Genomic DNA, 14,414 nt, shown 5'->3' on the forward strand with positions numbered 1-14,414 from the left:
TAAAGTGGAGTTAAATGTAATAGATGTTTGGCAACAGTACTTTTCAAGTACTCAACATAGGCCTACCTTAATATTGTCTAAGAACCAAGATTGTCTCTCTCTTCATGGTGGTGTCCTCTCTGGCATGAAATACCAGCTGCGGTTCACACTCTGTAACTGATACAGTTTTCATATTAAACCTTTATAATACATTGCTTTCAAAGAAGTCTTTGCATCTTTATTTCATCTCAACCCCCCCCCCCCCCCCCGCCCGCTCCTCCCGAAGTGTTGCATCAGGGATTATTGCAAAGCAAGGGGGAAAAAGCAGAAGTTTAATAAATACACTCTCTGGGTAAAGCATTTTTTTGCTAATGTTGGTGTAGTTTGCAGATGGAACATTGACGTGACGCCAAGGAATATGCTAATTGTTGATTGACTGATTGTGAATTCTGATCAGTGAAATACTGGTATAGTTTTATATTCTGTGGTTAGCCCCTTCCATGACATTGCAGAAGTCGATCCGATCTCTCTTCTCCCCCCCCCCCCCCCCCCCCCCCCCGGCATTCCATGCTGTGTGATCTAGAGGGTTGTAGCATGACAATCACGGATTTTGTATTAGCAATCAAGCCTGTTCCCATGGTAAACTTTCACTATCATTAATTCAATAATCCCGGAGATATAGTGATTTGTTTGTCCTCCTAGCACAGCTCTCAATGGTCCACCCGTGAGTTTTCGGCCAGTTTGAGAGATACCATCACCGGCAAGATTTTCTTGAAAGTAACAAAACTAAGCAAACTTTTACAACTTGATGCACTTACACGTAATAAAAAAAAATATTTCCTGAGCGTTGTGCCAATGGATAAATTGAAACGTAGTCGGCCGAAAAAATAGAAAGTAAAACAAGGCTGTTAAGTTTAGCTCTTAATACTACCGGACGCGAATGCAGAATACACCTGAAACCTTACACCCAATAACTTACCTAAACAAAGTGACAGGGTATGAAATTTCATTCATAGTTTACAAACTGAGCGCAAAGTTGACGATTATTCTAAAATTCTTTTAAAACGCTTGCATGAGAAAGACCCTGTTCTAAACCACCTAAAAACTATATTTGGTTTTGCAATGCCAGCATATAATGCACTAAAAACAACAAGATGGAAGTGTATTGAAAAAGAGCCCATATTCCTCTGTTACTTAAGATGATATCTGACATGTCTTTATTCTACAGTTGTTTAGTACCCTCCCTAGTCTTGATGACTAGGAAGTTAGATAAAGTGCAAATAACTTGAGAAACGTCAAACTGGGACTGGCTGATCGTGACCTATTTCTGTTTTTCTGTTTCGTAAATTAACTGTGCATTACTAACGCAGCGGATATCATGGTAGTAAAGCTGTTGCACAACAGCTACAGCACACATCGTATTAATAGCCCGCAGGTTTTATACCATTGTCACATTGTGTAAATTTTGGTTAAGTTCATAGCAGTTTTCTAAAATTTTTGAATGGATCTGTGTTACAGAGAATTATTAGTGTCTCCATTATTGAGTAATGCTCTTGCTGTGCTAGTTTAATTCTGGTTTAAGGTACAGCGTACTTTGTGTTAGCATAATGTGCTGTTAATGCGGAACATTAGTGTACTGATGGAATATTGTATAAACGTCTTGCTATGATCCATGGTGGCTTAACCACTGTTGGTTCCTTTGAAAGTGAGAAAACTAGCATACCCATCACCATAGGGGCCACGCCCGATAGCTGTGCAAGAGCAGCCACGGGGAAGATTCTTTACCACAGGCTCCAAAGCTTGGTAAAGATTTCTTTGCACAGGATCCCAAGCTGATGATACATTTCTATAAGTGTCAGAGGCCAAAGCTACAGGTAGAAAAGTTCCCTTGTAGGACCCTAAGCTTATATTTATTTCAAGTTAGTTCAATTTTTTACCTGTTTCGTTAATTTGCTGTAGAATGTCGTCAGGAAAACCACACTACTGGCCAGATGATGTCACTGATGGGATTGACCGGGAAGAAATTTTGATAATACAGAAAATACACTTTTCAAATGTGATTACTTCAAATTATTTGAGCCACAAAAATCGAAAACTATTCTTTTTATTGTACTCTATATTCTAATTTCATTTTCTATAAAGAGAATTTTGTACGAAAACTTCCTGGCAGATTAAAACTATGTGCCGGACTGAGACTCGAACTCGGAACCTTTGCCTTTCGCGGGCAAGTGCTCTACCAACTGGGCTACCCACGCAAGACTCACGGCCCGTCCTCACAACTTTACTTCTGCCAGTACCTCTCCTCCTACATTCCAAACTTTACAGAAGGTCTCCTGCTCAGGTTCACAGTTTTAATCTGCCAGGGAGTTTGATATAAGCGCACACTCCGCTGCAGAGTGAAAATCTCATTCTAGAATTTTGTATAGCCAAAAAAATTACTAATTTGCGTTTTTTTTTTTACTGAAGCTGATTTCCTAGTCATAAGGACTTTTGATACTTTCCCCAGACAGCATTTTTTTGCCTTTTATGGTCCCACTGCAAAACGAAATATAGTATTTTAGGTGGTTGAGAGCATGGTATTTCTAATGGAAGCAGTTTAAAACATTTTTGACGTTTCTAGAAAGATCGTCAAATTTGCGCTCAGTTTATAAACTATTGGAAATCAGTAGGAGAATGAAATTTTATATTTTAAGACCTTGTATTGGTAAGTTACTGCGTGCAAAGCTTCAGGTTTATCCCGCAATCACTTCCGGAGAGATTAAGCAAAATACTGCATTTTCTTCCAAAGCCTTTTTCTTTTGCCGACTTTGCTTCACCTAGTCGTAGTCTTTCAGCGCCTTATATGATCGCAGTCCAAAACAAATTTAGTTTTTTAGGTGTTTTAGAACGTTGTTTCTAATGAAAACGGTTTAACAGAGTTTGCAGAAGGCACTTTTGTAAAAGTGGGCCGGCCGCAGTGGCCGTCCGGTTCTAGGCACTTCAGTCCGGAACCGCGTGACTGCTACGGTCGCAGATTCGAATCCTGCTTCGGGCATGGAATTCGGGAGGACGACGGTTCAATCCCGTCTCCGGCCATCCTGATTTAGGTTTTCCGTGATTTCCCTAAATCGTTTCAGGCAAATGCCGGGATGGTTCCTTTGAAAGGGCACGGCCGATTTCCTTCCCAATCCTTCCGTAACCCGAGCTTGCGCTCCGTCTCTAATGACCTCGTTGTCGACAGGACGTTAAACACTAACCATCACCACCACCATCGGGCATGGATGTGTGTGATGTCCTTAGGTTAGTTAGGTTTAAGTAGTTCTAAGTTCTAGGGGACTGATGACCTCAGATGTTGAGTCCCATAGTGCTCAGAGCTATTTGAACCATTTTTGTAAAAGTGGGGCGCAAATAATCATTTTTGGGGTTTTTAGAAAATTCGTCAACTATGCGCTCTGTTTGTAAAGTAATGGAAAGCATTATGAGAATGAAATTTTATATTCTGAGGCCTTTTCTTGGTAAGTTATTACGTGCAAAGTTTCAGGTGTATCCCGCATTTAATTCCGTAGATATAAAAAGCTAAACTTCATTACTTTTTTTTTTGAAAGTCTTATTTTTCAGCCGGCATTGCTTCAAATTATCCATATGCAAATCGCCCAGGAAATTTTTTATATTACTTCTGTTAAGAGAATGCAAAAAGTTGTACAAGATTGCGTAGTCTTGTTTCTTTCTTGGAAATATTGCTTGAGATGATATATCTAAAAGTTGCGGAAAACTCACGGGAGTACTGTTCGCAGCTTTGCCATGGGTCAAACAAATGGCTATATTCCTGGAACTATTGAATCAGTGATCGTGAAACTTCTGTGTTTTCGATTAATTACTCAGTGCAAGATTCTGAAATGGTCCCTTTTAAAAGTACACAGCCAGAGTCCTTCCTTGTCCTTGTTCATCCCAAGTTTCTGGTCCATCTTTAATTACCTCATTGATGACAGGACATCAGACATTTATTTTCCTTTTATAATCCTATGGACTGTGGTAACCAAGGGATTCAGAGCTTTTTGACAGTCATAACTCTATTGTTTCAGTACTGTATCACTTGCTGCAGAAAGTTTGCTGTTATGGAATACTCACCCTGAGTTGCCATTGGGTGGTTAAGTTAGATATGATAGACAGAAAACAGCACTGTATTCTAGTCAGCCATCTGCAGACATGAAAATAATTATGACAAAACAGTTTGGACTACTGTTTAAGTTGTGTATTAATGACTTTTTTCAAGTAATAATGCCTGCAATGTCCAGCTTTGCACAGATAACTTATTTTTTGTTTTGCTCATCACTTGCGTGAGGCTGGACGACACAAGATAATACGTTCAAATTGCATTGGATTATCAAATTCTGGCTATGCAAGTTTTTCCACAATCAGGATATGAACTGTACATTTCTGAAATAATCATTACACCAGCATGTTTTGATTACGGAGGTTAGTTACACAACATCAATGGCTTACTGTATCGTCGAGAGAAGATACCTGTATGAAACTGTATCTTTGAGAGAAGATACAGTAAAGGTGATTACTGTACAAAATGTCATGGTACTTGAGAGTAACGCGACATAAGATGCTTGGAGCTTTTAAAAGAATGCATGTTACTTTGCGCTTTCTGAAGTAAGCATTTACCATGCTGGTGATGGAGCAGCTGGTGGACACCTAACTGGAAAAATATCACAATAAAAGTACTCATCCTGAAATAAACAAATAATCCGTAGCAAGACCGGAATGGTTAAGTGATCTGTACTCACTTTGTAATTTTTATTGATATTAAGAGTAAAGTAAAAGCGTGAGGCAGGACGCCACAAGATAATACGTTCAAATTGCATTGGATTATCAAATTCTGTCTTGAACACATCAACAAAAAAGTTAAGCATCCAGAAGAAGATAAATGACATGAAATGAAGCTTCATGTGATGAAAGAGTGTATAGTTTTATTTCAGTGATCACATCATAAAATTGAATGAACTAGAAATTTTGCAGTATAGGCACAGTGCTGGTCCCTCATTGGTAGGATGTTGCTCTCTATAGAACTTGATGCATGCAGTGATTTGGTTGGGAAATGTGATACAGCTATTTTATAATCTTGTGAAAAACTATTCAACTGGCTGTTAGTATGTATACTGACATTGTGATGAGATTGACATACAAACTGGTGCAACATATGGACACTCTAGACAGGCAGTACACCCGTGGATATTTTATCAAATACGCCGGGAGAAACTCAAGAATCACAACAGATGTTCTGTCTGGTACAGATTGGGGATCCTTGCTGGTCAAGGGATAACCACATGTCATGCAGACATGTCACAGAAACACAGATCATGTGTGGATTAATGGTGCCAGAATGCTGTCCCATGTGAGTTATCACATGACTCAGAATTTCTTTGGTTTACTTCTATCCCACGGAATTTCCCTGAACCACTATCAGAGGTGACCTGGAGTCATATGTGGTAGCTGCTCACACCATCACACTAGAGAAATACCCATGTATCTTTTGAAAACATTGGCAGAATGTGTCTCTTGGTCATGGCACACATTACTGACAGAAACTGGTAATCCAAGGTAGTGCTTAATGAAGATTGAAGATTCATCATTGAAAATGATGCCGCTCTTCAGCATTCAATGCTGTGTGCGTACGGAGCCATTCCAAATCTGGCAGTCTGAGTTGTGGTTTTGGGTACCATTTACATGGGATAATAGTTAAGTAGCCCAGCTGCTGCAAGTCTCCGACCAATAGTGTTGGCTGATATGGGGCATTACAGTGAAATCATTATTTGTGCATGGGGAGCTAAAAGTATGAATTGACAACACATGTAGTTTCCCCTCACATTCCCATTCATTACAGCATTTGGCCACTCGTTCACAGTACTCTTACCATCTGACACATCTTCAGCCCATTAAATACCCCGACTTGCTTCGTAACAGAGTAACAACAGTAATTCAGTTCTAGAAGTCGCAGACCATAAATCTACATTATCATTTACATATCCATTCGTAACTTATACATGTATGGAACTGCATCTATATTGGATCATTACTTCCAGGTGCTTAACGTTTTACGTCTGTATATTTATATGTGAGGAACTGCAGGTGCCCATGATAATTCTGGCTGCACAGAGGTGTCTGTGCTTAATGGACTGGGGCATCATGGCAAGTCGTATTTAGTTTCACCACTGCTGGAAACAAATTAGGCTAGTACATAGGTTTAGAGGTTTCTAATTCACTCAAGATTTATTGTTGCAACAGTGCATATGGAGTGCATGAAATGATCACATTACAGATCAATAACACAAGTAGTTCTGAGGTACATCTACATCTACATGATTACTCGGCAATTCACATTTAAGTGCTTGGCAGAGGGTTCATCGAACCACAATCATACTATCTCCCTACCATTCCACTCCCGAACAGCGCGCGGGAAAAAAAGGACACCTAAACCTTTCTGTTCGAGCTCTGATTTCTCTTATTTTATTTTGATGATCATTCCTACCTATGTGGGTTGGGTTCAACAAAATATTTTCGCATTCGGAAGAGAAAGTTTGTGACTGAAATTTCGTAAATAGATCTCAACGCGACGAAAAACGTCTTTGCTTTAATGACTTCCATCCCAACTCGCGTATCATATCTGCCACACTCTCTCCCCTATTACGTGATAATACAAAACGAGCTTCCCTTTTTTGCACCCTTTCGATGTCCTCCGTCAATCCCACCTGGTAAGGATCCCACACCGCGCAGCAATATTCTAACAGAGGACGAACGAGTGTAGTGTAAGCTGTCTCTTTAGTGGACTTGTTGCATCTTCTAAGTATCCTGCCAATGAAACGCAACCTTTGGCTCGCCTTCCCCACAATATTTTCTATGTGGTCTTTCCAACTGAAGTTGTTCGTAATTTTAACACCCAGGTACTTAGTTGAATCGAGTAATCGAATTCCAACGGATTTCTTTTGGGACTCGTGTGGATCACCTCACACTTTTCGTTATTTAGCGTCAACTGCCACACCATACAGCAATCTTTTCTAAATCGCTTTGCAACTGATACTGGTCTTCGGATGATCTTACTAGACGGTAAATTACAGCATCATCTGCGAACAACCTAAGTGAACTGCTCAGATTGTCACCCAGGTCATTTATATAGATCAGGAACAGCAGAGGTCCCAGGACGCTTCCCTGGGGAACACTTAATATCACTTCAGTTTTACTCGATGATTTGCCGTCTATTACTACGAACTGCGACCTTCCTGACAGGAAATCACGAATCCAGTCACACAACTGAGACGATACCCCATAGACCCGCAGCTTGATTAGAAGTCGCTTGTGAGGAACGGTGTCAAAAGCTTTCCGGAAATCTAGAAATACGGAATCAACTTGAGATCCCCTGTCGATAGCGGCCCTTACTTCGTGCGAATAAAGAGCTAGCTGCGTTGCACAAGAACGATGTTTTCTGAAACCATGTTGATTACGTATCAATAGATCGTTCCCTTAGAGGTGATTCATAATGTTTGAATACAGTATATGCTCCAAAACCCTACTGCAAACCGACGGCAATGATATAGGTCTGTAGTTCGATGGATTTCTCCTACTACCCTTCTTAAACACTGGTGCGACCTGCGCAATTTTCCAATCTGTAGGTACAGATCTATCGGTGAGCGAGCGGTTGTATATGATTTCTAAGTAGGGAGCTATTGTATCAGCGTAATCTGAAAGGGACCTAATCGGTATACAATCTGGACCTGAAGACTTGCCCGTATCAAGCGATTTGAGTTGCTTCGTAACCCCTAAGGTGTCTACTTCTAAGACACTCATGCTAGCAGCTGTTCGTGTTTCAAATTCTGGAATATTCCATTCGTCTTCCCTGGTGAAGGAATTTCGGAAAACTGCGTTCAATAACTCCGCTTTAGCGGCATAGTCGTCGGTAACACTACCATCGGCACTGCGCAGCGAAGGTATTGACTGCGTCTTGCCGCTTGTGTACTATTCATACGACCAGAATTTCTTCGGATTTTCTACCAAATTTCGAGACAATGTTTCGTTGTGGAACCTATTGAAGGCATCTCGCATTGAAGTCCGTGCCAAATTTCGCGCGTCTGTAAATTTTAGCCAATCTTCGGGATTTCGCGTTCTTCTGAACTTCGCATGCTTTTTCCGTTGCCTCTGCAACAGCGTTCGGAGCTGTTTTGTGTACCATGGGGGATCAGTTCCATCTCTTAACAATTTATGAGGTATGAATCTCTCATTTGCTGTTGCTACTATATCTTTGAATTTGAGCCACATCTCGTCTACATTTGCATAGTCAGTTCGGAAGGAATGGAGATTGTCTCTTAGGAAGGCTTCTAGTGGCACTTTATCCGCTTTTTTAAATAAAATTATTTTGCGTTTGTTTCTGGTGGATTTGGAAGAAACGGTATTGAGCCTAGCTACAACGACCTTGTGATCACTAATCCCTGTATCAGTCATGATGGTCTCTACCAGCTCTGGATTGTTTGTGGCTAAAAGGTCAAGTGTGCTTTCGCAACCATTTACAATTCCCGAGAAACATGTTGTAGCCTCCGCAGGCGGCAATGTGGGCACTGCCTCTGGCATCCAGTCGGTTGTACATATGGCGAATACTCCCCTGCGATATGTTATTCCATGTCTGCTCGACCTGTTCACACAGTCCTGTGAGAGTTGTTGGTTGATGAGTCGCACGAGTCACTTCTCATCCCATTATTTTCCACACGTGCTCGATTGGAGGTAATCTAGAACTTGTCAGGGAAGTTGCTGCACGTCTTGCTGCAGAGCATGTTGAGTTACATAGGCAGAATTATCCTGTTCGAACAACATGTCACCTTCCTCTTGTAAGAACAGGTCTAACAACGTTCTGCATGTACAGAGAGCTGGTTACCATCCACTCCAGAAATACCAAAGGTGAACGAGAGTTGTAACTTTCTGTACCCCAGACCATAAGACCTGGGTGGGGCCATTGTGTCTTAGTTGAATGCACTATACGAGACAGCACTCACCAGATCTACGTTGTACATGCAAACGTCCATCACTTGCGTCCAGACAATCTATTTTCATCTCTGAAAACCACAGCGCGCCATTCCATCTTCCAAGTGATCCGCTGACGACACCAGTCGAGCTGTGCACGTCGGTGCTGTCGCGTGAGAACAACAGGCTAGAATTGTGCTTGCCCATAGTCCCACTGATAATAACCGGTTCGCAACAGTTTGTGTTCACACGTCTGAGCTGATAATCTGTCTTATATGTGCTGCAGTACTGTACGATTTTGCACTGCTGCCCTTATAATACTACGATCCTGGTGTGTGTGTGAGCTGCGTGGACCCAGAGCGTGGAAGTCCAGGACCTCGTCTACGGGTGTGAAAATGTTCACCTTATGCCAGCATAGTTGACACCTAACGAAGCACGTCCAACTTGTGTGGCAATTCTCCTAAAGGACCAGCCCCCACTCGGAAGGCCACAATTTGACCCCTTCCAAACAAGCTCAGTTGGCTGTAGGAAGCTCGAGTGCCTCTCCGTGGCATTGTTGCCTGTTTGCTTCACATGATTGCACCACACTAAGCATTCTGGCGGTGAGTGTTCCCTATTGAAGGGTAGACACAAATGGCGCTCTGGTAGTTACGCTGCTACGCTAGCTGTTGACGGACGACGTTGAAACCATTATCAGTACATCTACACTATTGGCCATTAAAATTGCTACACCAAGAAGATGACGTGCTATAGACGCGAAATTTAACCGACAGGAAGAAGACGCTCTGATAAGCAAATGATTAGCTTTTCAGAGGATTCACAAAGGTTGGCACTGGTGGCGACACCTTCAACGTGATGACATGAGGAAAGTTTCCAACAGATTTCTCATACACAAACAGCAGTTGACCGGCGTTGCCTGGTGAAACGTTGTTGTGATGCCTCGTGTAAGGAGGAGAAATGCGTACCGTCACGTTTCTGACTTTGATAAAGGTCGGATTGTAGCCTATCGCGTTTGCGGTTTATCGTATTGCGACATTGCTGCTCGTGTTGGTCGAGATCCAATGACTGTTAGCAGAATATGGAATCGGTGGGGAGGGCAACACGGGACGTCGTGCTGGATCCCAACGGCCTCGTATCACTAGCAGTCGAGATGACAGGCATCTTATCCGCATGGCTGTAACGGATCGTGCAGCCACGTCTCGATCCCTGAGTCAACAGATGGGGACGTTTGCAAGACAACAACCGTCTGCACGAACAGTTTGACGTCGTTTGCAGCAGCATGGACTATCAGCTCGGACACCATGGCTGCGGTTACCCTTGACGCTGCATCACAGACAGGAGCGCCTACGATGGTGTACTCGACGACGGACCTGGGTGCACAAATGGCAAAACGTCATTTTTTCGGATGAGTCCAGGTTCCGTTTACATCATCACGATGGTCGCATTCGTGTTTGGCGACATCGCAGTGAACCCACATTGGAAGAGTGTATTCGTCATCGCCATACTGGCGTATCACCCGGTGTGATGGTATGGGGTGCCATTGGTTACACGTCTCGGTCACCTCTTGTTCGCATTGACGGAACTTTGAACAGTGGACGTTACATTTCAGATGTGTTAGGACCTGTGGCTCTACCGTTCGTTCGATCCCTGCGAAACCCTATGTTTCAGTAGGATAATGCACGACCGCATGTTGCAAGTCCTGTACGGGCCTTTTTGGATACAGAAAATGTTCGACTGCTGCCCTGGCCAGCACATTCTCCAGATCTCTCACCAATTGAAAACGTCTGGTGAATGGTGGCCGAGCAATTGGCTCGTCACGATACGCCAGTCACTAGTCTTGGTTAACTGTGGTATTGTGTTGAAGCTGCAGGCAGCTGTACCTGTACACGCCATCCAAGCTCTGTTTGATTCAGTGCCCAGACGTATCAAGGCCGTTATTACGGCCAGAGGTGGTTGTTCTGTGTACTGATTTCTCAGGATCTATGCTCCCAAATTGCGTGAAAATGTAATCACATGTCAGTTCTAGTATAATAATTTGTCAGAGGAAAACCCGTTTATCATCTTGCATTTTTTCTTGGTGTAGCAAATTTAATGGCCAGTAGTGTACTATTCCCCAGGTGGCGTATGCCGTCATCGCGGCAAAATCGACGTCGTCTTTACAGCTGTACTATTTTTTTCCGGCAGTGTACTTCAGCGAAACTTGTGTTCCCGTAAAAAGAGAGCTATGAAGTCATTATCAAACGTTACTGGAATGTAAGAAAGAAATAATGTGCAGGACGACTGGAATAACAATGAAAGAACTGTAAAAGCGCCTCCACAGACCACCGACCGACCGCCGTGTTGCCCACCTCCAGTACGTCATTGGATGTGGTATTGAGGGCCGTGCGTTCAGCACACCACTCTTTCATTTTCCCGGTCGTTGTCAATTTTCATGACCTGGAATCGCTACTAGTATGAGGGAATTGTATTTACGAATATTAGAGAGTGAATGGTGAACTTGGGAAATGGCGGCATGTATGTCTTTTATTTGTGTTTGCCTTGTATGACTAAGATATGTTGCTTTGAGTTGGGGGAGGAGACCAAACAGCGAGGTCATCGGTCTCATCGGATTAGGGAGGGAAGTCGGCCTTGCCCTTTCACAGAAACCATCCCAGTATTTGTCTGAAACGATTTAGGGAAATCACGGGAAAACTGAACGAGGATGGCCGGACGCGGGATTGAACCGTCGCCCTCCCGAATGCGAGTCCAGTGTGGTAACCACTGCGCCACCTCGCTCGGTTATGACTAAGGCAGTTTATTGTTATAAGAGACTTGGCAATACCAGTTTTGTCTGCGTAGGTCGTACAGCCATTGGTAAGTGTGTAGGTGGTTTTGTGTTAGCAGAAGAGCCAACACCGTGTTACGAGTGGAGGCCGAAATGCACGCGTGTTAGCTCACGCAGGCTGGCGTGAAGAGGGAAGAACTATACTGACGTGAGGTCTGGAACATGACAAGGAATGAGAATTCAGAAAGCGGACGTAATTAGTTTCATAATTAACTTTAATCTATTTATGATGACCGTCGCTCTTGACGGTACATGATTCACAATATTGTCTGTTCAGAATACATTCTTGAAGTAATTATAGTAACTGAATATGGCGCTATGTTAAACCGTCGTCTCTGCAAACGAGAGCGTATGTAGACAGTGAACCATCGCTAGCAAAGTCGGCTGTACAACTGGGGCGAGTGCTAGGGAGTCTCTAGACTAGACCTGCCGTGTGGCGGCGCTCGGTCTGCTATCACTGATAGTGGCGACACGCGGGTCCGACGTATACTACCGGACCGCGGCCGACTTAAAGGCTACCACCTAGCAAGTGTAGTGTCTGGCGGTGACACCACAGGTGGAGTATCATATAAATTGTAGAAGCAGTTACCCCATTTTGAAACGGCATAGACAGATCCTTGCAGGAGGAAGTTCACCTGATGTATACACTACATACAGTGGATCCACAGCTTCCATGCTTTGCAGGCTCAGTCATTTAATCCATGAGAAAGCCAGAAGACTTTAACTACAATGCATGAAGAAAGTGGACGCTTACAAATGCGCAACTGCACCACGAAATGAATAAAGCAGCCATCAACCAGCAGAATGCTCTCCCAGGCAGCGGTGGCAGAATTGTATGATACGGACTCTGTGTATCACTGAAACCGTTAGTGAGCCATCGTGATCCATAATAGCTCAGCCACCTCCTACAGCTCGGGGAAGAAAGTCGAAACAGGACCCAAGGCATGCACTAGCCCCATGGCACTCCGTATGTGCTCTGTAGAATTAGGCCAGATGAGTTGGAGTGTGTGGGGCAAGGATTCTCGTGCATGTGAAGTGTCACTCGAAACGTACTGACAGTATTCGCGAGGAATGACATGATGCACTGTCTTGCTGAAAGTTACAGTTTCCTTCGTAGGCGAACTAATGGATGTATATGACGGTATAGTAGGTTCCTGTATTGATCGCCTGTGAGAGACTATGACAAACGTATCAGGGCCCCATTTCATCTTTTGTAAACATCTAGAGCACGAAAATACCCCGGCCGTCTTCCTGTATGGTGCCCCGTTGGCTCGTATCCTTCTGTCGAAGTGTACTACGTGTACACAATCAGTCCACTCTACACTTCTTCTATGCTCCAAGCGTCCGGCGCAGCTATTCCTGCGTCCATGCCGTGGAACAGTATCATCTGTAACCAAACGGTGGTTTAGGAGCTCTATTTAGAGTTCGCAAAAGAGCGGCACTCAAATCAAAATTTAGATTTCCCTTCGTTTCTCGTAATGTTATGTGGGATTTTCTGTCTGCAGCGCACTGCACAGTAACTTGGAGAGTACTTACGTAGATGTGAAAAAGCGCGGTCGTTTTCCTTAATTATGCTGTCCTAACCGAGCTTACGCTCCGTCGATTAACCCTCCTACGACCAGGATTTTTTTTTTTTGTTCCACTGAGTACCACTGGGGTCATATAGACCTCAAGTAATTTACATTGGATGCATTGGGAATACCTAAATCAACTAACATAAAAACGTACATTACAGTTGAGTGTGACAGTAATGATTCTGTTTTCGTAATGATACTAGGAAGGTTAATGACCACATCGTTGACAGGACTTTAAACCGTAATTTGCGTTGCTTCATTAGCCGTCAATGATGAGGTAGTTGTAGATCCCATGGTTTCTCACTGGTTATTTTTCAATTTTGCATTGTGAAGTGATTAGCTGCCCTGTGGCCTAACAATCTACTGCTGCAATCGGCGATAGTTGACGACCCCCGTCATCAAAATGTTGATCCCAGTGGCAGTTGGACTCTAGTGGCAGCGGCTTTTCGTGAACTGAAATACGTTACACAGCGGCATGAGAAAAGGCCAGAGTTTGTACGATCTCAGATGTTGTCTGATGTGCTGGGCACCTCCGATTGGTCGTGACTGAACTGATTCCGCTCGTCTAGCCCATCCTGAGGTTCTCTCTCACGCCGACGGCTTAACGAAGTTCTGCCGTCGTACCAGATACGTGACACGCCGAACTACTCCAGTCGCCGTGGTCTTACCAACTGAGTTTTATTTCATAAATTCTCCAGTATAATTACTTCGTCGATACATTCATTGTTGTCTAAGTTACGCGGTAATGGACTTTGCGGATGTTAAAATAAAGCCACCAAGTTGGCAATAATTTAATTTTTTATTTATTGTGACTCACTGTGAGCTTTCTACATTTTAATAAAGTTAGCTTGTTCCGTACAGGAGACAAGCAACATCAACAGCACCTGATCATGATTTTTATGAGACTGGCACCACAATAGCTCTCGCAACTTCATTTTTTGTACAGAAACCTTTATTCGTTAAGTACCTTTGAAGCGCTGCATTAAAATCCAAGCATACGTGCGAAGAATGGCACAGCCTATTTTTCATTAAGATTAGATTTCACA

General features: G+C 43.2%; 1 protein-coding gene across 1 annotated transcript in view; it reads left to right on the top strand.

The window, feature by feature from the left end:
* LOC126185110 (uncharacterized) overlaps positions 1–14,414 on the top strand; it is a 200,610-nt gene that overhangs the window by 1,066 nt on the left and 185,130 nt on the right. The window lies entirely within an intron of this gene.

This window comes from Schistocerca cancellata, chromosome 4 (assembly GCF_023864275.1).
Source record: "Schistocerca cancellata isolate TAMUIC-IGC-003103 chromosome 4, iqSchCanc2.1, whole genome shotgun sequence".
Taxonomy (NCBI): domain Eukaryota; kingdom Metazoa; phylum Arthropoda; class Insecta; order Orthoptera; family Acrididae; genus Schistocerca; species Schistocerca cancellata.